We start from the raw sequence: 22,404 nt of genomic DNA, 5'->3' as shown, positions 1-22,404 counted from the left end.
AAGGGCTGAGTCCTTCTGAGGCCTCTTTCCCGGGCATGTAGATGGTCGCCTTCTCCTCTCTGTGTCTTCACTTGGTCTTCCCTTTTTGTCCCAATCTCCTTTTCTTATAGACACCAGTCCTATTGGATTAGGGCCCACTGTAATGACTTCATTCTACTTAATTACCTGTTCCAAGGCCCTATCTCCAAAGACAGTCACCTTCAGAGGTACGAGGGGTTAGGGCTTCAACATATGAAACTTGGGGGTGACACAATTCAACCCATAACACCCCATGTGCATAGGCACCCGACTACTCATGGAGTTGGTAAGCCCCTTCCCAAGGCAGCACAGTAAGCATTAGGAAGCCAGTCTCCAGCCCAGGGTCATCTGGCTGCAAAGCCCATGCCCCTGATGACCTCGTTGGAGGCCTCAAATGAGGAAGCCCAGAGCAGAGCTTCCTGCTGAGGGTGAGACTCAAACTGACCATGAGGAATGGGCAGGCCACCTGCATGGTGGACACACCTGAGTTTGCAGAAAATGCCCAACTCCGTCCTCATATTAGATTCTCCCACAGACGAGGGCTGAAAGTTGGGATCCTTCCAGAGGACAGATTAGGAAACTGAGGCTTGGAGGGGAGAAAGGCCAGGTCCCTTGCCTCCAAAGCCGGGGCTTACCCCCAAAATTCGCACTGTGCTGTGACCTTGCTCCAAATGCCCAGGTCTCATGCCTGGCCTGTGCAGTCAACACCGGGGATGCCTGGAGCAGGGGGCTGTGAGCAGATCAGGAAGCTCCAGGACCACTCATGTGGGTCACCTTGTGACCCTCTTGGAATCCTGATCCCGTTCACTCTGCCATTTCTACCTGGGAGCTCATCTTCTGGCTGCACAGGGCAATCAGGTTCCTACAAGCCCCTGCCTGTGCTTCCACCATCACACACTGTGCCAACAGGAGCTGGAAGGGCCTGGGGTTTCTCTGCCTCCTCAGGTGTTAGAGAAGTTCTCAAAGACACAGACAAAGTCTGTCCCATTGTCTCCTGTGACTCCACTCCCCAAAAAGGAGTAGATAATCAAGATGCAGTTATCATGTTCATTCATTCATTAATCACCACCTCCCTCAACTGGGAATGGGGGACCCTTCCCCGTCTGTCTTGTCTCGATGTTCCCTCACCAGCCCCTCCTGAGTCCACACCTGGCGATACTGACCCTCCCGGGCATCTAGAAGCTGTGATTGGCCAGGCAGTGCCTGCTTTTCTGGTGTGGACAGTGGTGCGGGTGGGACAGGTCATGGAGAGGGATCCAGGAGCAGCAGGTGGAATCCTCCTTGCTGTTGTGTGACCCTCATTGGGACCACATCTTGAAAGTAGAAGTGGTTACTCTCCTAGGACCACACCAGCTCCTACAGCATGTGGGTGTCAAGTTCTTCTTCTGTGAGTCACGTTTCTGACCTCAGCCTGGGCTTCCTGCTGGGGCTTCCTCTCAGTCCTGTTACACCAAGGCCCTGTGGCTCTTACCCCATAGATGTCACAGCTGCTGCTGCTGCTGTTGCTGTTGCCTCTGCTGTGGGCAGGTGCAGGGGTCTAGGGGACAAGGAGTGGGTGGGTCACAGGTTTCAGCTGACTCGTGTTTCCCCACAGGGTCCCTGGCTCAGGATAGCAGATTCCAGCTGCAAGTGCAGGGGTCTTTGACGGTGCAGGAGGGGCTGTGCCTCCATGTGCCCTGTGCTGTCGCCTACCACCAGGATGGCTGGAATGACTCTAACCCTGCATTGGCTACTGGTTCCAGAAAAGGGGATATCAATACCAGGATACACTTGTGGCCACAAACAACCACAAGTGTAGGAGGAGACGCAGGGCTGATTCCACCTCCTTGGAGACCCCCGGACCAATGACTGCTCCTTGGACATCAGAGACGCCAGGAGGAGGGACAATGGGAAATAATACTTTAGGGTAGAAAGAGGGTCTTATGTGAAATATAATTACAAAGAGACCCTAATCTCAGTGTACATGAAAGGTAAAGAATAGGGTCAAGGAGGGGACACATGAATGGGTTCTGAGGGTCCCTGTGGTAGGGCCAGGAGGGGATCCCCTGCTTCTCATCCTTGGAGGGATTCAGGTGGACCCAGGAGGACAGGAAGCTAAGACTGGTTGGGGAGGAGACACCTGGACTGAGGCAGAGGTTGCTCTTAAGGTCACAATAGGGGTCCCACTCTCTAGGCCTGGGTCTCTGTCTCTCTCCTTCTCAGCTCTGACACAGACACCTGATGTCCACATCCATGGGACCCTAGAATCTGGCCACCCCAAGACCATTAGCTGTAGAGTGCCATGGACCTGTGAGAGGGGCACGCCCCCACCTTCTCCTAGATTGGCGTGGCCCTCACCTACCTGGGTCCCAAGATTCCCCACTCCTCAGTGCTCACCCTCACCCCAGGGCTCCAGGACCATGGCACCAACCTCACCTGTCGAGTGACCTTCCCTGGAGCTGGTGTAAGAATAGAGAGGACCATCCAGCTCAACGTGTTTTGTGAGTGCTAGGCCAGGCTGGCTAGGTCCGTGGGAGTAGTGGGTATGAGGGAGGACAAGAGGGGCAGGGCCTGAGATACTGGGTGCTGGGTCCTGCAGGCTGGCTCTGAGGAGGAAGGGAAGAGGACACCCGACTCCAAACCCCTCCTGTTTCTAAAGTTCTGGAGGAAAAGGGCTGACACTCAACTTCCTGCCACTGAAGAGGGAACGATTATGTCTGTCTGTCCAGATGCTCCCCAGAAACTGACCATGAGTATGTTCCAGAAAGAAGGCACAAGTAGGGCCCAACCGCTCCTCTCTGGGGAGTGTGGTGGAAGCAGGGTCTGTCTCCTCCCTTCAGAGCAGAGCTGGGCTTCAGAACTCAGATGAGAGAAAGACTCAAGCAATGTGTGGGCACAGCAGAAGTGGGAAGCCCCCCATTCGATTCTCAGCTTACAATCTGGCCTTCCTCCGACCCCTGACCCTGCTCTCAGGGGGTTTGCCTGGCCTTTTCCATGTCCAATAGATGTGCTGTCCACATGTCTGGGGCATACCCTTGTCCCAAATCCAGCCCTCATCCTCCTTAGGATCTGGACCCCACCTACTCCTCCAGCCTCCTTTGATCACTTTAATGTTATTGTTTAAAATAGGAAGCATAAAATGTGCCTTAATCTGCTCGGGCTACCATAACAAAATACCACAGACTAGGTGCTTAAACAACAGGAATTTATTCCCCACAGTTCTGGAGGCTGGAAGTCCAAGATCAAGGTGCCAGCCTTTGGGTTCCTGGTGAGGGCTCTCTTCCTGCCTTGTAGACTGCCGCCTTCTGGCTGTGTCCTCACAGGACTGAGAGAGAGCCAGCTCTCTGGTATCTCTTCTTATAAGGACACCAATGTCATCATGAAAGCCCCATTCTCATGACTTCATATGACCCTAATCACGTCCCAAAGGCCCATCCAGATATCTCCAAACTCTATCACATTTGGGGCTAGGGCTTCGACATATAAGGGGAGAACACAGTCCTGTCCCTAGAAAAATTCAGTAGGAGTAAAACGGTATTCAGAATCTTGTGTACCTCCATCTTGGTTATCTTCCCAAACATAACCTATACACAGACATTTAAAAACACACACATATATACACCTCGTACTATACACTCTGCTCTGCATCTTTATTATTTTTAAGAAACTTTTCTTTCAAGTAATTTTAGATTTGCATGATAGAGAGAGTTTCCATAATCCCTCACCCAGCTTCCTTCCTCATTAAAATCTCCCATCATCTTGGCAGATTTGTCACAACTAAAGGAAGTGACATTGGTACATTTCTGTGAACTAAATTTTCCTTTATCCCAAGCTCAGTCTATCTTGGAGATCCTTCTGTATCAGTACATAGGAAACCTTCTTTATTCTTATTGAATAATTCCATGGTTTTCCACTTGGAAGTATATTAGACTATAAAGTACTTAATTGGTCCACTGTTGGTGGAAAACTATGGTGTTTCCAGTCTTCTGGCTCGACAAATAATACTGCCTTGAATAACTTGTATGAACATTCCCCACGTGTATGCATGTCTCTGTCAGATAATTTTCTAGAGAAGAAAGTCCTCAATCAAAGGGTATGTTTATACAGATGTTGCCAAATCCCACTGCATAGAGGTAGTTCTGTTTATCCTCCCACCTGCAATGTGCCTCCTTCCCTGCTGAGCATGTTCATCCTTGCTGATCTTAAGTGAATTCACTGTCATGTTAATTTGCAGTGTCATTTTGTGACTAGGATGAGATCTTTCATTATATTTAAGAAGCATTTTTATTTCTTTGTGGATTTTTTCTTGATGATTTAAAGAAGCTCTGTTCATGTAAAGGACATCAGCTATGTGTTAGTTGAGAAGATTTATTTCCAATCTATTGGTGCCCATTTAACTTAGCTTATGGTGATTTTTCCAGGCAAAAATAGCCAATTTTTCTTCTGAGTCACATTGAGTGGTGTACTGGTGTTGGCTCTGACTGGTTGGCAACGGTCAATTGTGTCCATCTTTCCCAAGTCTGGGTTCAGTGACTTCAAATTGGGTGCTTGAAACTGGGCAAGTTAGGAGTATTTACAAGAGTGAAATAGGCAACTATCACAAATCAGGGCTTTTTTTTTCTGTCTCATGTGAGCTGGTTGTTAAATGTTCACTAGTAAACCACAGGTTGCATTTATCAATATTTTCTTTCATGTCTATGACTTTCCATATTCTAATATTATATTTTAAATCTCTGATAATTTCTTCCTATAGCCTCATATGTAAACACTCCCAAACATGCCCATTCATACAAACATCACAGAACTATTTCCTTTTCCCTGAGCATGCAGGGTTGTTTCACACTTCAGCCGTAGTTGTACCTCTTGTATCTATGTCCCATGAGGTCCTTCCATCAGCAGCATCCTCTAGTCAGCTCTGACCATTCTCAGGCTCTGCTTAAGCCTTTTTCCTCCTCCAGGAAACCTCCCTGTCCTGACTGTCTCAATGCACTCCTGTCCTCAAAGCTCCTTCAGCCCGATTTGCCCCCGTCACAAAACATGTCATACTGCTGTGTGAGTACCTGCATTTGAGTATCTCACCCAAGAGACTGTGAGCTCTCAGACACAGCTAAATTAGACAGGTCTTAGTGAAGCATTATTGAAAGACAAAATGGCAAGGATCATAGAGGCATATCTGGGATCTGCATTAGCACAGATGACCAAGACAGGAGGCATGGGACCAAGGAGCTTCAGATGAATGCATTCATGTCCCTTGGAAAGGCTGCAGTGACTGCTCTTAGCCCTGTCCCCTTGGGGCTGATCCCAGTTGATATGAGCCCTTCAGGCAATGGAAGAGAAGAAACAAACCTACATGACGAAAGAAAAAATGTAGAGAGAGAGCCCCTAATGATGGTCTGGGCTCAGCTTTCTCTCTCTCTCTCAGCTTTCCTGCCAGGACCCAAACCTCTGCACAACGGCTCATCTGTTCCTGTCCAGGAGGGCCCATCCCTGCAACTGGTCTGTGTTGCCAAAAGCAACCCTCCTGCCACCATGAGCTGGACCTGGGGGAGCCTGCTCCTGAATCCATCCTCACCCTCAAACCCTGGGGTCCTGAATCTGCCCCGGGTGGAGCTGGGGCACCACAGGAAATACGTCTGCCAAGCTCAGCACCTGTTGGGCTCCCTGGAAATCTCCCTGAGCCTCTTTGTGACCAGTGAGCAGGACACACCTGGGGAGGGACACCTGTGTCCTCGAGAGGAGAGAGGCTCCTCTGATTCCTCTCCTCTCTCCCCACAGAGCCCCCACAGCTGTTCGGTCCCTCCTGCTGCTGAAAGGACGAAGGTCTGCACTGCAGCTGCTCTGCTAGAGCCCAGCCAGCTGCCTCCCTTTACTGGCAGCTTGGGGAAGAACTGGTGGCAGGGAACCACAGCAACGTCTCCTTCAGGGTCACTTCCAGCTCCACTGGGCCTTGGGCCAACAGCTCCCTGAGCCTCAGTGGGGGGCCCTGCTCCAGCCTCAGACTCAGCTGTGAGGCCAGAAATGCCCACAGGAAAAAGAGCGCCACTGTCCTGCTGCTGCCAGGTCCAGGGCTATGAAGGGTGATGTCCAGGGAAGGGGGATGCATAAGCCTGGATCCTAGAAGACACTGAGACGGAGAGAAATCAGTCTTATTCAGGGCGAAGGGGGACTGGAGTTCAGAGTCTGTGTCAGTTGGCTGGGGAGGAGGCTGAGGAATCAGGAGGCTGCAATCATATAGAGGGGTGGGGGACAAAGGAGCGAGTCCTGGTTAGAAGACAGAACCCACATGGGTCATGGATTCAAGAAAGCTGGATACTCAGGTGCCTGCTTAGGGAGACTACAGTTTACCCCAGATCTCTCTTTTCTGCAGGGAGACCAGGACTAAGGACAGGTGCCATTGTGGGGTCCATCGGGGCAGCTGGTGTCACAACCTTGCTCGCTCTCTGCCTCTGCCTCATCTTTTTGTGAGCGGTGGCCCTGGTGTGGGTACAGGCCTCCTGAGGTGGTGGTGTGGGAGGGTGGAGGGATTCAATGAACATCAAAACTCAAAGCCCAGAGCTGAGGGACCCAGAGAGGTAACGAAGCCAAGGAGGAGTGAAATTGGTTGAAGTGGCATCAGGAATTTAGCCTCCTGACATCTTGGCCAAGTGTATGGTTTCAGCTGTCTGGCAGGAGGGAACATGTGTTCTCATCCTGGTCTCTGCAGTAAGATGGTGGCCTCCACACCCTGCCTCAGTCAGCCCCTCTAGGCTCTCAACAGCAAGGGAACCAGACTGAAAGGTCCTAGTCTCTCTTCTCAGAGTGAAGATCTACAGGAAGAAATCAGCAGAGAAGGCAGTGAGCAGGGATGGTATCCATCCTGCATCAAGTACCATCTCTTGGGTGAGTGATGTGGGCATCGTTCTGTCCAATGTCCCAGCTGGACACCTCTCCATGAGTGGGGTGGACATTTTGACAGACAGTTTACTCAGCATGTCAAAAATGCGTTCCTCATCTGCTCCCAAAATTTGTTCCTCCCCCCTGGATTTCCTGCTGCACTCAACTCAGAAACCTGAGAATCATCCTCTCGTCTTTCCTCTCCTTCACCTCCCAGAGCCAATCATTGACGAAGTCCTGTCCATTTTCCCTTTAGCAAAGCTTTTCTCCATTGGGCCCTTTTCTGTTGAGCCCTCACTGTCTCTCCTGGGTCACTGACCCCATCTCTTCTCCCCAAACAAGCTTTGGGAAAGAAATTCCCCAAACCTCTGAAATGCAGTCACCTTCTGCTTACTCCCCAACTCTGCTTACTCCCTGCTGCCTAGGTCAGCAGAGTCCAACAGAAATATCATGTGAACCACATATAACTTACCACTTAGCCACATTAAAAAGGTACAAAGAAATGTGAGATCAATTTTAGTGTAATATTTTATTTACCCCAACATATCCAAAATATGATCATTTCAACAGCATGTCATCAGTAATCAATACATGAATTTTTAATGGAATACTTTACATTCATTTTCCTTTTTTCTTTTTGGTACAAAGTCTTTGAAATCCAGTGTTTGTTGTAAACTCACAGCTCATCTCTGCTCTGACTCACCACATTTCACGTGTTCGATAGCCACGCATGTCCAGGGGCTACAGTATTGGACAGCACAGGCCTGTTATTGACCATAAAGGGCGTTCGTCTGCCCACTGCAAGACATGCCAATAGTCAAGAGGCAAGGTGGTAGGAGAAAAAGGACTTTTTATTACAGCTTGCTAGCAAGAGGGAAGATGGCTGACTCATGTCAAAAAGAACCATCTTAAGGGGCACAAAATCTTACAGCAGTTATATAGGCTGGTGGGTTATAGAGGAGGGGGTTAGGAATGTTGACCTTCTTGTGTTACAGACTGGGAGTGCCACACTAGATCTTTCAGTTTTCATTGATGATGGCTATCAGTATAGACTCTCTGTTCGGGGGTCATCACATTCTTAAGGAACTCAAAAGAGCAAAGTTATCATCTTATTGCAGCTGGGAGATACATGCACAAACAGGGGTCGTAAAATCTACAGAGCAGTTAGATCTCCTGGGAGGTGTATATCCAGCTGGGTTAGTAAGTCAGACGTCATTCAAAGTTACAGTTGGCTTTCTTTTCTGCAACATGGATTACCTCATGTCAACCTTGTCTTGAGCTGGTATCAGGCCAAGGGAATCAAGTCCAGATTCTTCAGCCTGACATTCTGTAATATATCCCAGGCCACGTGCTCCAGTAGGCTTCCTGTCCCTCCCCACAAAATGAGCTTATTATATACTGTGATATTGTGATTTATAGTAAGAAATATATATTTGTTCTTCATCCCTGTTCCTAGCATTGAGATCCTAGAACCCTTGGAATTTCCTGTGATGGGAGCGATAAAGGTGTCTTTTGTTACGTTAAATAGGTGACTTTGGGAAAGCACCTAAGGAGGGGGTGGGCTGGTTGCCAGGGGAACCAACCAGGTAATTACAGGGGTGGAACATTCGGTCTCAGCCCCTGACCTCCAGGGAGGGGAGAGGTGCTGGAGGTTGAACCAATCACCAATTGTCAATGTTTTAATCAGCCCTGTCTATGTAAGGAAGCCTCCATAAAACCCAAAAGGACAGGGTTTGGAGAGCTTCTGGGTTGGTTAACAGATGGAGGTCTGTGGAGAGTGGCACAATTGGAGAATGTAGAAGCTATGTGTCCCTTTCCCATACCTCGCCCTATGCATCTCTTCCATCTGGCTCATTCTGAACTATATGCTTTTATAAAAAACTGGCGATCTAGTAAGTAAAGTGTTTCTCTGAGTTCTGTGTGCTGCTCTAGCAAATTAATCCAACCCGAGGAGGGGGTTGCAGGAACCTCTGATCTATAGCCATTTAATCAGAAGCACAGGGGACAACCTGGACTTGCAATTAGCATCTGAAGTTGGGGAGGACAGTCTTGTGGGACTGAGCCCTTAACCTGTGGGATCAGACGCTATCTCCAGGCAGAGAGTGTCAGAATGGAGTTGAATTGTAGGGCACCCAGCTGGTGTTGGAGACTTGCTTGTTGGTGTGGAACCCACTTCCAACATTGTAATTGGATCTCCAAGCAGGGCTTGCTCTTCTGCCCTTTTGTGTCCTTTCTTGGGTGATTCTCTCTGTCCCTCCCATTTGCACTGGTCAGACCCCCGTCTTTCATGCTCCAGTTTAAATATTCCCCTGCCCTGTGCCAGGCAGACTGTCATCCTTCATCTTGGTAATAATCACAGGCGTTTCCCCACTACACTATGAGCCCCTTGATGGCAGGGGAAGGTCTACTTCAGGCCCCTGTGATCCTCACCCACAGCACCCCACTTCTGTTCATCAGATCACAATGTGCAATTTGATAAGTTTCTGTGTGCATGTGTGTGTGTGTGTGTGTGTGTGTGACAATCTGATACTGTATCCTTGCCCTGATAGACTGTCTGAGATCAGGGATCTTGTCTGTTGAACAGTTACTTGACCTTGCTCACTTATCTGTTTTCATATCTGTAAAATGGGAATAATAGTTATATCATCCATGGAGGGAGATTGTAAGGATTCAGTGAGATTAGTAATAAGTAGAGACCATTATGGTTAAAATTTGTTAAAAGTATGAATGAATAAATGAATGAATGAGTGAGTAAATGAATGTGTGAATCCTCAGGAAATGGGTGTGAAATGGATAAATGAGTCAATACCCACTCAAGCCCCAAGTTCCCTTCTCTAGACACCAAAGCCCAGCTCTGACGCCCTTCTCTCATCCCCTTCAGGGTTACCTGAATAAATACAAGTCAGACAGCCACTCAGACCACCCGACCCCAGCTGCCCCCGCCTCCACCTCAGAGGAGGAGCAGGAACTCCATTATGACATCCTCAGTTTCCAGAGGATGACATCACGCAACTTTCAGGAGCAGGAGACCATGGAGTACTCAGAAATCAAGGTCGGGAAACGACGACCCTCTCCTCAACCACCCTCAGCTGAATGGAGCCCAGAAAAGGCATCTCTGAGGAAGATGTGTGTCAGGTACCAATTCTTGAAGAGTTGACAGCCCTCTGAGCCGAAGCTTATAAATGGGAATGTGAGGCTCCTTGGAGTGACTGAAGGTCGCAGAGATTCCTGGGTTCAAACCCAGGCTCAGCTACTTGCTAAGAGTGTTAGATCGGGCAGTCACTTTACCTCTCTGTGCCTTAGTTTGCTCCTCTGTAAAGTGGGGGATAATATTCATGAGGTACGTTATTAAATGAGAAAAAATGCACCACTGGCATTGTTAAGTACATCACGTGATAAATTTCCCTCAGGATGGAGGGAGATGGAGAGCTTGTGGCTCTACCACCTACCTCTATTTTGCTTGACTATTTTTAGGAGCACGTATTATTTTTTGTTTTTGTTTTTCCTTTTTTTAGCTTAGGAAACGTATTATTTTCAAAATTAAATCTATTTCTAAAAGTAACTCTCAGGCAGGAGAAGATATTTCCCAATGCATGTATCTAACCAAAGATTCATCCAGAGTATATAAAGAATATATAAAGATCTTCCACAAATCAATAAGAAAATGTCAGACAACCCGATAGAAAAACAGGATATTCAAAGAACCAATAAACATATAGAAATTGTTCGAGTTCAGTAGCTGTCAAGGAAATGCAAATAAAAATCACAGTGTTGTACCACTGCACAGCCACCAAGTTGGCTTAAATCAGAAAAATAATATCAAGAATATCAAGTGTTGAGGACATTATACTAAGCGAAATGAGCCAGACACAAAAAGACAAATACTACATGATTCCCCTTATATGAAGATTCTAAAATAACCAAACTCTTAGAAACAGAAGGTAGAGCAGGCTCAGGGGAGGGGAAAACAGGAAGTTGCTATTCAATAGGTATAGAGTTTCAGTTTTGCAAGATGAAAACGTTCTAGAGATCTGATGGACAGGAATGTGCATATAGTTAATTGTACTGAACACTTAAAAATGGTTACAATGGTAAATTTTATGGTATTTTATTTCCACGATAAAAAAAGTAATATATAGTGGATATACAGGGACTGGGGATTGGGGGAGTGAGTGGGAAGTTAGTGTTTATTAGGTACAAAATTTCAATTTAGAGGGGCCAGCCCCGTGGCTTAGTGGTTAAGTGCACGTGCTCCACTGCTGGCGGCCCGGGTTCGGATCCCGGGCATGCACCAATGCACCACTTCTCCAGCCATGCTGAGGCCACGTCCCACATACAGCAACTAGAAGGATGTGCAACTATGGCATACAACTATCTACTGGGGCTTTGGGGGAAAAAAATAAATAAATAAAATTAAAAAAAATTTCAATTTAGAATGATGAAAAAGTTCTAGAGATAGATGGCAGTGATAGCTGCAAAACGTAAATGCACTTAATGCCACTAAATTACACATTTAAAAAATGGTTAAAACGTATCCTTCTCAAAGTCTTCCAAAAAATTAAAGAGGAAGGGAATCTTCCTAACACATTCCATGAAACCAATATTACCCTGATACTAAAACCAGACAACGACAACACAAAAAAAGAAAATTACAGGCCAATATCACTGATGAACATTGAAACAAAAAGCCTCAACAAAATATTAGCAAATCAAATACAATAATACATTAAAAAGATCATGCACCATGATCAAGTGGGATTTATTTCAGGGATGCAGGGATGGTTCAACATCCACAAATTAATGAACGTGATACACCGCATTAACAAAATGAAGAATAAAAATCACATGATCATCTCAATAGATGCAGAGAAAGCATTTGACAAGATAAGGCATCCATTTATGATTAAAAAAAACTCTGAATAAAATGTGTATAGAAGGAAAGTAGCTCAACGTAATAAAGGCCATATATGACAATCCCACAGCTAATATTATTCTTAAGGGAGAAAATCTGAAAGCCATCCCTCTAAGAACAGGAGCCAGACAAGGATGCCCACTTTCACCACTCTTATTAGTGGTGAAATAGTAGTATTGGAAGTCCTAGCCAGAGCAATCAGGCAAGAAAAAGAAATAAAAGGGATCCAAATTGGAAAGAAAGACGTGAAACTGTCACTATTTGCAAATGACATGATTTTATATATAGAAAACCCTAAAGAATCCACAACAAACTTTTAGAAATAATAATCAAATACAGTCAAGTTTCAGGATACAAAATCAACATACAAAAATCAATTGTATAAACAAACAACAAAGTAGCAGAAGATGAAATTAAGAATACAATCCCATTTAAAATTGCAAGAAAAAGAATAAAATACCTAGGAATAAACTTAACCAAAGAGATGAAAGACATGTACACTGAAAACTATAAAACTGTTGAATGAAATAGGAGACACAAACAATTAGAAAGATATTCCATGCTCTTGGATTGGAAGAATTAACACAGTTAAGATGTCCACACTTCCTAAAGCAATTTAAAGATTCAGTGCAACCCTGTCAATGTTCCAACAACATTTTACACAGAAATAGAACAAAGAATCCTAAAATTTATAACGAACAACAAAATACCCTAAATAGTCAAAAGAATCCTGAGAAAACAGAGCAAAGCTGGAGGTATCACACTCCGTGACTTCAAAATATGCTACAAAGCTATAGCAATCAAAACAGCATCATACTGGCACAAAAACAGACACACAGATCATTGTAACAGAATTGAGAGCCCAGAGACAAACAAACACATCTCTGGACAGCTGATTTTAGACAAGGGAGCCAAGAACATACACTAGAGAAAGGGAAATCTCTTCAATAAATAGTGTTGGGAATAGTGGACAGCCACATGCAAAAGAATGAAAGTAGTCCATTATCTTACACCATACACAAAAATTAACTCAAAATGGATTAGACTTGAATGTAAGACATGAAACATCTAGAAGAAAACATAAACAGTATGCTCTTCAACATCGGTCTTAGCAGCATATTTTCAAGTACCATGTCTGACCAGGCAAGGGAAGCAATAGGAAAAATAAACAAATTGGACTACATCAAACTAAAAACATCTGCATAGCAAAGGAAATCATCAACAATACAAAAAGACAACCTAAAAGTGGGAGAAGACATTTGCAAACCATATATCTCATAAGGAGTTAATATCCAAAATATATAAAGAACTCATGCATCTCAACAACAAAAAAACTAACAACCCAATTAAAAATGGGCAAAACATCTGAACAGACATCTCCCTAAAGAAGATATACAGATGGGCAACAGACACATGCAAAGGTGTTCAATATCACTAGTTATCAGGGAAATGCAAATCAAAACTACAATGAGATATCACCTCTCACCTGTCAGAATGGCTATAATTAACAAGACAGGAAACAACAAGTTTTGGAGAGGATGTGGAGAGAAGGTAACTCTCATACACTGCTGACGGGAGTGCAAACTGGTGCAGCCACCATGGAAAACAATATGGAAATTCCTCAAATATTTAGAATAGAACTACTATATGATCCAGCTATTCCACTGCTGAGTATTTATCCAAAGAATGTGAAAACACGAATGCGTAAAGATATATGCACCCGTATATTTATTGCAGGATAGTTCATAATAGCCAAGACTTGGAAGCTACCTAGGTGCCCATTAAAGCAAGGTAAGATAAAGAAGATGTGGTATATATACACAATGGAATACTACACAGCCATAGAAAAGGATGAAACCCAGCCATTTGTGACAACATGGATGGACTTTGAGGATATTACACTAAGTGAAATAAGTCAGAGGGAGATAGTCAAACACCATATCACACACAAATAGAAGAAAAAACTAAAACAAACAAACCCATAGAGACAGATATTGGGTTGGTGGTTACCAGAGGGGAAGGAGGGAGGGAGGAGGGAGACAGGGGTGATTAGGCACATGCATATGGTGATGGATTGTAATTAGTCTTTGGGTGGTGCTCACGATGTAATCTACTCTGAAATCGAAATATAATGATGTACAACTGAAATTTATAAAATGTTATGAACCAATATAACCACAATAAAAATAATAAATAAATAAATAAATAAATGATAGTGGGGTGTGGACAGAATAGAGTTCATAAATAGAACCAAACATTATACATGGTCCACTGGACAGCATCCAGTCTGTTCAGTCAGGAAAGGAAAGACTTCTTAACTAATGTGGTAGAACAAGTGGATCAAGGTTTGGAAAAAATGAACTTGGAAATTTAATAATTGGTTTATATAATTGGAATCATGCAGTGTGTGCTCATGTGGCTTTTTCACTCAGTATTGTGTTTTTTGAGATTCATCCATGTTGTGTGTATCAGTATTTTGTTCCTTTATTGCTGAGAAGGTTTCCAGTGTATCACACTTTGTTTACCTACTTTTCTGTTGATGCACATTTGGTTTGTTTTCAGTTTTTTGGCAATTATGAATAAAGCTGCTGTGAACATATTTGTTCAAGACTGTCCAGGTGTATTTTCATTTCTCTCAAGGGTTGGGGGGCAGGCCTGAGAGGGAGACAATAAAGTCAGACTCACATGTTGGGAGCTCGAGGGTCTCTGGGAGTCCCCATGGAGACCAGCATCCAGCCGGCAGCTAGAGAGATGGACGGTCTGGAGCTCAGGAGGAAGGTAGAGACTGAAGATGGATCAGGGGGTCCAATAATTCTGATAATGAATGCCTGTTGTTGTGGGTTGAATTGTCTCTCCCCAAAAGATACATTCAAGTCCTCACCCCTGGTACCAGAGAATGTAATTTTATTTGGAAATAGGGTCATTGCAGGTGTAATCAAGTTAATATGACATCAAACTGGATGAGGGGCCCTAAATCCAGTGACTGATGTGTTTATACAAAGAGGGAAATTTGGACACAGACACACTCAAGGAAGAAGGTCGTGTGACAATGGAGGCAGAGACTGGAATTATGAGGCCACAAGGCAAGGAATGCCAAGAGTCGCTGGCAACCACCAGAAGTTAGAAGAGGCAAGGAAGGATTCTTCCCTCGAGCCTTCTGAGGAGCATGGCCCTGCTGAAGCCTTGATTTGGGTCTTCCAGCTCCACCACAGTGAGAGAATAAATTTCTGCCATTTTAAGCCACCCAGTTTGTGTAATTTGTCACATAAGCACTAGGTGACCAACACATTCATTCAGCACCTTCTGGGCATCGATTTCGCACATGTCCTTTCTCGTTCTATTCTCGGAGTGGCTCCTGAGGGTCATCCCTGTCCCCATGTCACAGAGGATGCTCACATAAGCTGCTCATATCCACACAGGCCAGAAAGTTTAAAGTGACTAGAAAAATCAAGATAGATGACTCCAGTGGCAGAAAGGGTCTTAATCAGTGTGCCCTGGGGGTTTGCCTTGTGTCCAGGCACTGTTCTAACTTATTGGTGAACATTCAGACAGTCAAGCAGTTCCTAGGAGCAGTGATGACCACAGCTGCTAGCCTGGCCATCCGTATGTCCATAGATTCATTCAGGAAGGAGTCTCTCTCTCGCTCGCTTCTCCTTCTTGATCCCTCCATCCCTCTTTTTTCTTTCCTTTTTTTCATTCCTTTTTTTCTTTTCTTTCTACCTCCCATCCTTCCCAGACTTGTCCTGGAGAAGAGAGAAACAGACATCCTATCATTGCCCTTTCTTCTTTATCTGTCTGTGCCCAACTCTGAGGCCCTGCCTGGACAATGTTTCCTCGCTGCCCATTCCAAAGGGCAAGTCCATGCCTGACCTGTGATACTGGGAGAAGGAATATTTGTTTATTTGCTTCACGAAGAACAATGCTTGACATACAAAAAGCTCTCAATAAGTATTTTAGAAATTAACAATGGAAAAGATGCTGTTGCTTGCAAAAACTCTGTCTCCAGCCCAGGACTTTTCTTCTGACCTCAGCACTTTTGTAACTGTCCTGACGTTGTCTAAAATGGCAACTTCAATACTTCCCATCCAGCTAGATGGGGAAGCAATGGGGACAAGGGTTAGACTGTTTTGATTCCCGGAGCTGTTCAGAAAATTTTATTGATAAGTGAAGTCCCAGAGAAAGCCCTGAGTCAGGTTGATAGGTCCCCAGGAGGCAAAGACAAACAAATTCAGAATCTACCACTTTCAGAGCAAGCAGTAAGAGGGCCTGCCCGTTTTCCTGGAGGGATACGTGATCTCATCCCTCAAGGTTGCTCCCTGCAAACACAGCCCTGAGAACTTCACCACGTAAGGAGCAGTCACAGCACCATGTTTTGGGCTGAACCCAACAAGACGTGTAGGAATAAGAGTGACTCAGAAGGACCGTCTTTCCCAATAGGTGGTTTTGCTCTTCTTTAATGATGTGAAGACCTCAGAGTCTTTTCATAAAATTCTCCTTTGCTATGATAGACTAAGACTTCTGTCGCTCATGGTCAACATATTACTATATAAGCCTGGAGCATTTTGCTAGTTCCCATCAGAAAACCAGAAGGATGTAGTTAATAGGGAAATCTCAATACTGACATTTCACAACTCTGATTTCTCTCTTCATGTTTTGTTTGAGGAAGTTGAAAAGGAGATGACTGGAAAGGAAGTGACACTATGGGAAAATAAAACTTCTTTTTTTGGCCACAAATCCATAGCACTTTCTTCCTTCTAACAACAGCCAGACTTCCCTCAACTCCTCCTTGTGCCTCAAAGGACCTGGACTCCATAGTGTGGGATTCTTGTGTGAGCTTCATCAGTTTAGGTCATTCAGGTGGGAAATTGGCTGGGCAAAGCTGTTGTAGAGAAATGAGGGGGTGGGCCACTGAAAAGTTCTAATCAGGTGTGTGAGCTCTATTGATCTTTGTTCTTGCAAGTTTATTGCAATTGCGAGACGAGAAACAACTGGAAAAACTGATAATCTCCAAAAGTGGTGATGTTATAGCACTTTCACTCAAAGTGGAAACAAAATATATGCTCAACTTCATTTGAGATATTTATTAAATATACCACATCTCCTCTTAATGAAACCAGTGAGAATGAAATTTAAAAGACTAGAAATTATACAGAAAAATAAATAAAATAGAACGACATAAAATCAAACTTCCTATAGAACCAAAATGAGAGAAAAAAACAGATGTCCTGAAAAAAAAGAAGGCAGTATACCAAGATGGTCATCAAATATTGTGGGCTCTGGGGAGCAGGACCTGGTGTTGATGATGTTATAGAATGTACCACGGGAAACACGTAACCACACATGTGAGATGGTGCTTGACAGAGTAGACATTGAATCAATATTCAAGAATGAGTGAAAGTCAGCTGGTTTCTCCAAGTTCTATATCAAAATATTCTGTATAGTGGGTATATATTATACCTAGCAAGGTCTTCTGAGAAAACATGTTTTTAAAATTTTCCTCAAACATAATAGTAAATTATGGCATTATTAGCGCCATCAAGTTGATTCCAACTTCTAGGAACCCTTGTAAAACAGAGAAGAACACTTCTCGGTCTTTTTTGTGCCATCCTCTCATTCTTTACCACTGCATCAGATAATGCTTTATTGCTGTTCGTAAGGTTTTCATGGCCAACTTTTTCCTAGGTGGTTGGCCAGTTCCTTCTTCCTAGTTGGTGTTAGTCTGGAAGTTCCACTGGAAACTGTCCACCAGGGGTGACCCTGCTGGTATTTGAAATACTGGGGGCATATCTTTCAGCACCACAGCAACATGCAGCTGCCACAATGTGACAACCGACAGACGTTTGATGTGATTTCCTAACCAGGAAACAAACCTGGGCTGTGGCGGTGACAGCACTGAATCTTAACCACTAGACCACCAAGGCTGGCAGTCAGTAATTAAGTGTTATAAATACTTCTCACTATTATAATAATTTTTGAAACTGATGGCCCATCTCCCATGAATTCCTGTTACTCCATTTCTCAACCTCTGTACATCAGACCCAATACTCTCTTGGAATTTTTCTCTTCAGGTCCCCCTTGGTCTCTTCAATCTTAGGCCCAATGGTCTTTCTTATAGTCTCGCTGTCCTTAGGCAATTAGGGAATCCAGACATATAGAAGAGTCCTTAAGGGTGAACTAGGAAGCACAGAGAAGCATAAGAGAACCCCAGCCCACTGACGAGAGGGTCTTCTTATCTCCAAACCAGTTTCTTGTAGGTAGACAATAACTTCTCACCACCCCAGGTTATATGGCTGCCTTCATGGCCTGAGGTGTGGATCCCTTGCTTGAGGGATCAGACCCCTCTCAGACTGGGCAACTTGAGAGCTAAGACCCAAGCCCTAGTTCAGCACTGCGGACAACACCATCCAGTTGCCTGGAGCTCACGAGGTCTGCAGTCTGTCTTGGGCGGACAGGCATCCCCTTGTGTGCTGAGACACCTTCATTACATCTGAGACAAATTAGTTCAAGATAAGGCTGAATGGAGGGATGTGTTCACTATATCACAATAAATGAAGGATCTGTACACACACATCATTTTTAGGTCATCAGTCCATAATCTTGGGTATTGGTATCAACTACCCTGATGTACAATGTTTCCTGGGGCTTGTCCAACCATAGAAACCATTCAGATCAATGTCTCCTATGAGTGTGGGGCCAAGACTCCCAGCACCCTGAGTGCAGTAGGGTGTCCAAGGAGAGTTCAGGGGTTGGGATACTCAGTGCCTGGCTCCTGGGGGCCAGACAGAGGAGAAGGACAAGAGAGATTCCAGAACTCAGCTTCCTTGCAGTTTTTTGGGTCTAGGAGGGGGGAGGGCCAAAACTCATTCCACCCTTCACCACTGAAGAGGGAACTATTATGTTTCACTTTAAACATTCCATTCCTGTGGACATCACTGCCTTTCAAGAACATAGTAGAGGTAAGAAAGAATCTTTTCTCTGGGACTAGTTGGGAGTGGGGTCTCAGCCACCCCATAGCAGAGCTGGATCCCCAAGTTCACAAGATGGCAAGGATGAGGTCATACGTGGGATGTCCTCACTCCCCCACAGTCAGATTTCTGTCCACAAACCTTCTAGATCAAACCATAATGAACTCAAGAGCTCCACTGAAATTCCCTCAGATATCACAGCATGAAGGCCTGGGGGCCAAGGGATGGGAACATCAGCACAAAGTATTCAAAAGACAGAAGACAGATATGTCCTGGAACTCAGAGCTTCTCTGGGAATGGGAGACTCCAAGCACTGACTCTTACGGAGTAAATGTCTCTCTAGCCAATGGAATATAAACGGTTTCATAGGAATTCTTTGCCCCAGGGAAAATACAGCAGCTTTAAAATAGGAGAAACTTGAAGTCAATTTCTTCACTTACTAAGAGGGTGACAATTGGAAAGCATGCCACTCTACCTCTCTGTGCCTTAGTTTCCTGCTCTGTAAAGTGGAAAAATAAGAAGCCCCATCTCACAACGATGTTGAGACACACATAAAGTAGTGTATACAAGTCCTGGTATGAAGTGTGTGTTCATTGTGTGCTGGCTCCTTATCCCTTGAAAACGCAAGTCCTGCTGGCAGCTTAGCCTGATGCTATGAGTGCCAAGTCTCATCATGTATTAAATGAACACAGGATATTGCAGTAAAAGGAACTAAAATTTCACCAGCAAAATCCAAACCAGGAAATGAATAAAACATCACAGCATACACTTCTACATGGGCTCAGGTGGAAATAATTAGAAGTCTATAGTATGGCACTGAACATTTCCTGACTCTGAAGAGTGATCTCTTCTCTGGAAGCAGGAATATAGGAGGAAAATTGGGCAGCTTCACTCCTACTTTTGCTTTGGGTTCTTTCAGGCAGATGTGTTGGGCTAGTGGTGGTGACTGGGACTGGACATCCTGACCTATTAGGGATCCTCTATGTAGCATCTGTCTCCCTCAGAGTCCCCTGGATTACTTACTCAGAAGCCCAGGGATCCACAAAGTAGGAGTGGAAGCTGTCAGGCCTTCTTAGTGTCTGAGCTGTATAAGCCTCAGAACATCTTGTCCCCAACAGTCTATGCTCCAAAGGAGGCATATGGCTAATATAAGTTCAAGAGGAGGAGATAATAATAATAAACTCCATCTTGTAATGAGAGGAGGGCCATGTTTGTATAAAGGAGGGGCAGGATTGTTTGGGGTTGTCTTTGGAAACTTGTTTCTACAGCTACTCACCTCTATCTGATGAGGAGATTACCCCTCTCTGTCAAGGATGTTGTGAAAATGAAATGGGAACAGTTATATAAAGGGGCAGCACAGAGCCTTCACCTTCCTGCCCTGGACTGGTGACAACAGCCTCACATTGTCCATAGGACATTCCTGAGGGTGGACAGAAGGACTCAGAGGAGAAATGTAGGTCTTTTCTTCCCCGAGTCCCTCCTCTCAGGTAGACCCGAACCCTCCCCAGAACATCTGACATCTTGACCCTCCTGACTCCAGACATAAGGTCCCTGTGCTGTGTGATCAGGCCCCTCCACAGAACTGCAGACATCTCCAAAGTCAGTAGTCAACTCTGAATCAGCACCACGGACAGCGCAATCGCCCTTTCCTGGGGATCCTCAAGAGCCAGGTAGTGCTGGACTGATGGGGCACCCTCTGTGTGCAATGGTCTGACCATAGCTGGGGCAAAGATGGGGCTGGTCACAGTCAGACCACAGAACTTGGTAGCTGGCGGATGATCTCCAGCACAGTGGGAGGGTGAGTGGAATTGAGAACATGATACTTGAGAGTCCAGGAATTCCCAGGATACCAGGATCACCTGTGGAATTCACATCTTTTGTGACTGCCTGAGAGTCCCTACAATGTCTACTTGGTCCATTCCTCCCTGAGACTCATCTTCCAGTCCAGAAGAGCAAGAGCACCTCCCTCCCCAGCCTGTTCTTTCCCATCGTAGCCACCTACACTATGGTGCTTTGTTAGGTAACCTGTTTATCTCTCAACCAGATGTTGCTCTCCTCAAAGACATGAGCTAGATCTGTCATATTCACCCCTTTGCTGGAAACCTGAAGGCACAGTGAACATGGTTGTTGAATGAATGACAAAATGAATGAAATGTCCTCCCTCACCTCATGGGAACAGTTGAGCATTCTTCCCTCTCAGATTAGCATAAGCTTCCATCTCCCAGCCAGTGAAACCTGAGCAGAAAACCATTGAAGAAGCGGGTCTCGGTTCAGATAATAGTGCATAAGACAGGGCACCTATGTGCTTTGGCCAATTCACTTGACCACTCTTGACCTCAGTGTCTTCTTCTTCAAATTGGAGAAGTGGTGTTAGAAGGCCCCCCAGCTCTGATGGTCTGTTAATCATAGTTCTTCTTTTGCACACAGTTATGTTCTCTACGGCTTCCCCCATCTTTCCTTCCTATTCTTCTGTTTTTCATGGCAAACTGGGACTGTGACAAACAGGCTGGGCATAGACAAACCCTTCTGACCACAGATGCTGCTACAGCCCCTGCAGGGAGAGAGTGAGTGGCCAGGGGAGCCCAGCAGAGGGATGGGGATGCAGGCTGAGATTCTAGCTGAAAATGCAGGAAATGGTGATGGTGTGGGAGTGTCTATGCATGCTCAACCCTGCACCTTCCTTCCCCATGATCACAGCACTGACTCTACTCTGGGTTTTTGGTGATAGTTCTGGGAAGGAGGTAATATGGGAGGGGAAGAATCATGAAGTTGAATAGAAGAAAACAGACTGTATATTTTTCTGTGTATACGAAGTCTTAAGAAAAGCATAGTGCAGAGCCATAGTATTAAAGGCAGCTCAGATGATAAAACTACAGATAAAAGCCGGGAATAAATTATTACAGTGAGGCTGGGGCTCCTTGAGGGGAGTGAGGTGTGGGGATAGGGAGGGGGACCCAGAGGGAGGTCTTGGGTGTTCACAAAATTCTATTGCTTGGAGGGTGTTCATTTTGTGAGGAATCATTGAGCTGTTCTTGTGGGGACACCTCTGTATGTGTCTTATGTTTCCCCAAAAAAATGTTTCAAGAAAATCGACATGGGTCTGAGGAGGCAGCACCTCCCAGGATTCCCATCGCTTCCTCCCAACCCCCACCACACAGTTAAAAAAACCCTCCGTGAATTCAGGTGCACGTCTCTTCTCTCAGGAAATCCTCACCGTCCCTGAAGGTGGATGACCCTCAAGCTGACATTCCTTTCTCTGTGTCTCCTGCACGTGTCTCCATGTCTTCCCGTCTCAGGGAGCTCCAGGTGCCGAGGCAGCTATTGTCACTCCACTGGACAGTGACTCTCAGGCCGTCGACCGGAGCTAGTGTGTGACTTTGTGAGCATAGAGGTGATGCTCACCACATAGATGCTGAGGCAGGGAGGACAGTCAGTCTCCGTCATCTCCTGTGTCCCTGAGTCCCACTCCTGGCTGGACTGACCTCCACAGACATCCATAGTCTGTGAGTCAGGAAAGCTGACCAGAAGGAACCTATTTCACTTTGCAGAAAATGACCCTCTGAGAGGAAGGGCATCGACTTGGAGGTGGGAGATGGGGCTCGGGCACTTCATGGGGTACGAACGTGGGCGAGACTCTCACCCTCCCTGGCTCAGGGT

The 22,404-nt window shown here is 45.4% G+C and overlaps 1 protein-coding gene and 1 pseudogene across 1 annotated transcript in view; both read left to right on the top strand.

Annotated features, from left to right (window-relative positions):
* Window positions 1–22,404, top strand: part of LOC131397267 (myeloid cell surface antigen CD33-like) — a 295,514-nt gene that overhangs the window by 121,941 nt on the left and 151,169 nt on the right. The window lies entirely within an intron of this gene.
* On the top strand, window positions 1,497–22,115 carry LOC131397930 (sialic acid-binding Ig-like lectin 6; annotated as a pseudogene).

The sequence above is a fragment of the Diceros bicornis genome, chromosome 34 (assembly GCF_020826845.1).
Source record: "Diceros bicornis minor isolate mBicDic1 chromosome 34, mDicBic1.mat.cur, whole genome shotgun sequence".
NCBI classification, from domain to species: domain Eukaryota; kingdom Metazoa; phylum Chordata; class Mammalia; order Perissodactyla; family Rhinocerotidae; genus Diceros; species Diceros bicornis.
Note: the sequence above shows the minus strand (reverse complement) of the source record. Positions and strands in the feature narration are given on the sequence as shown.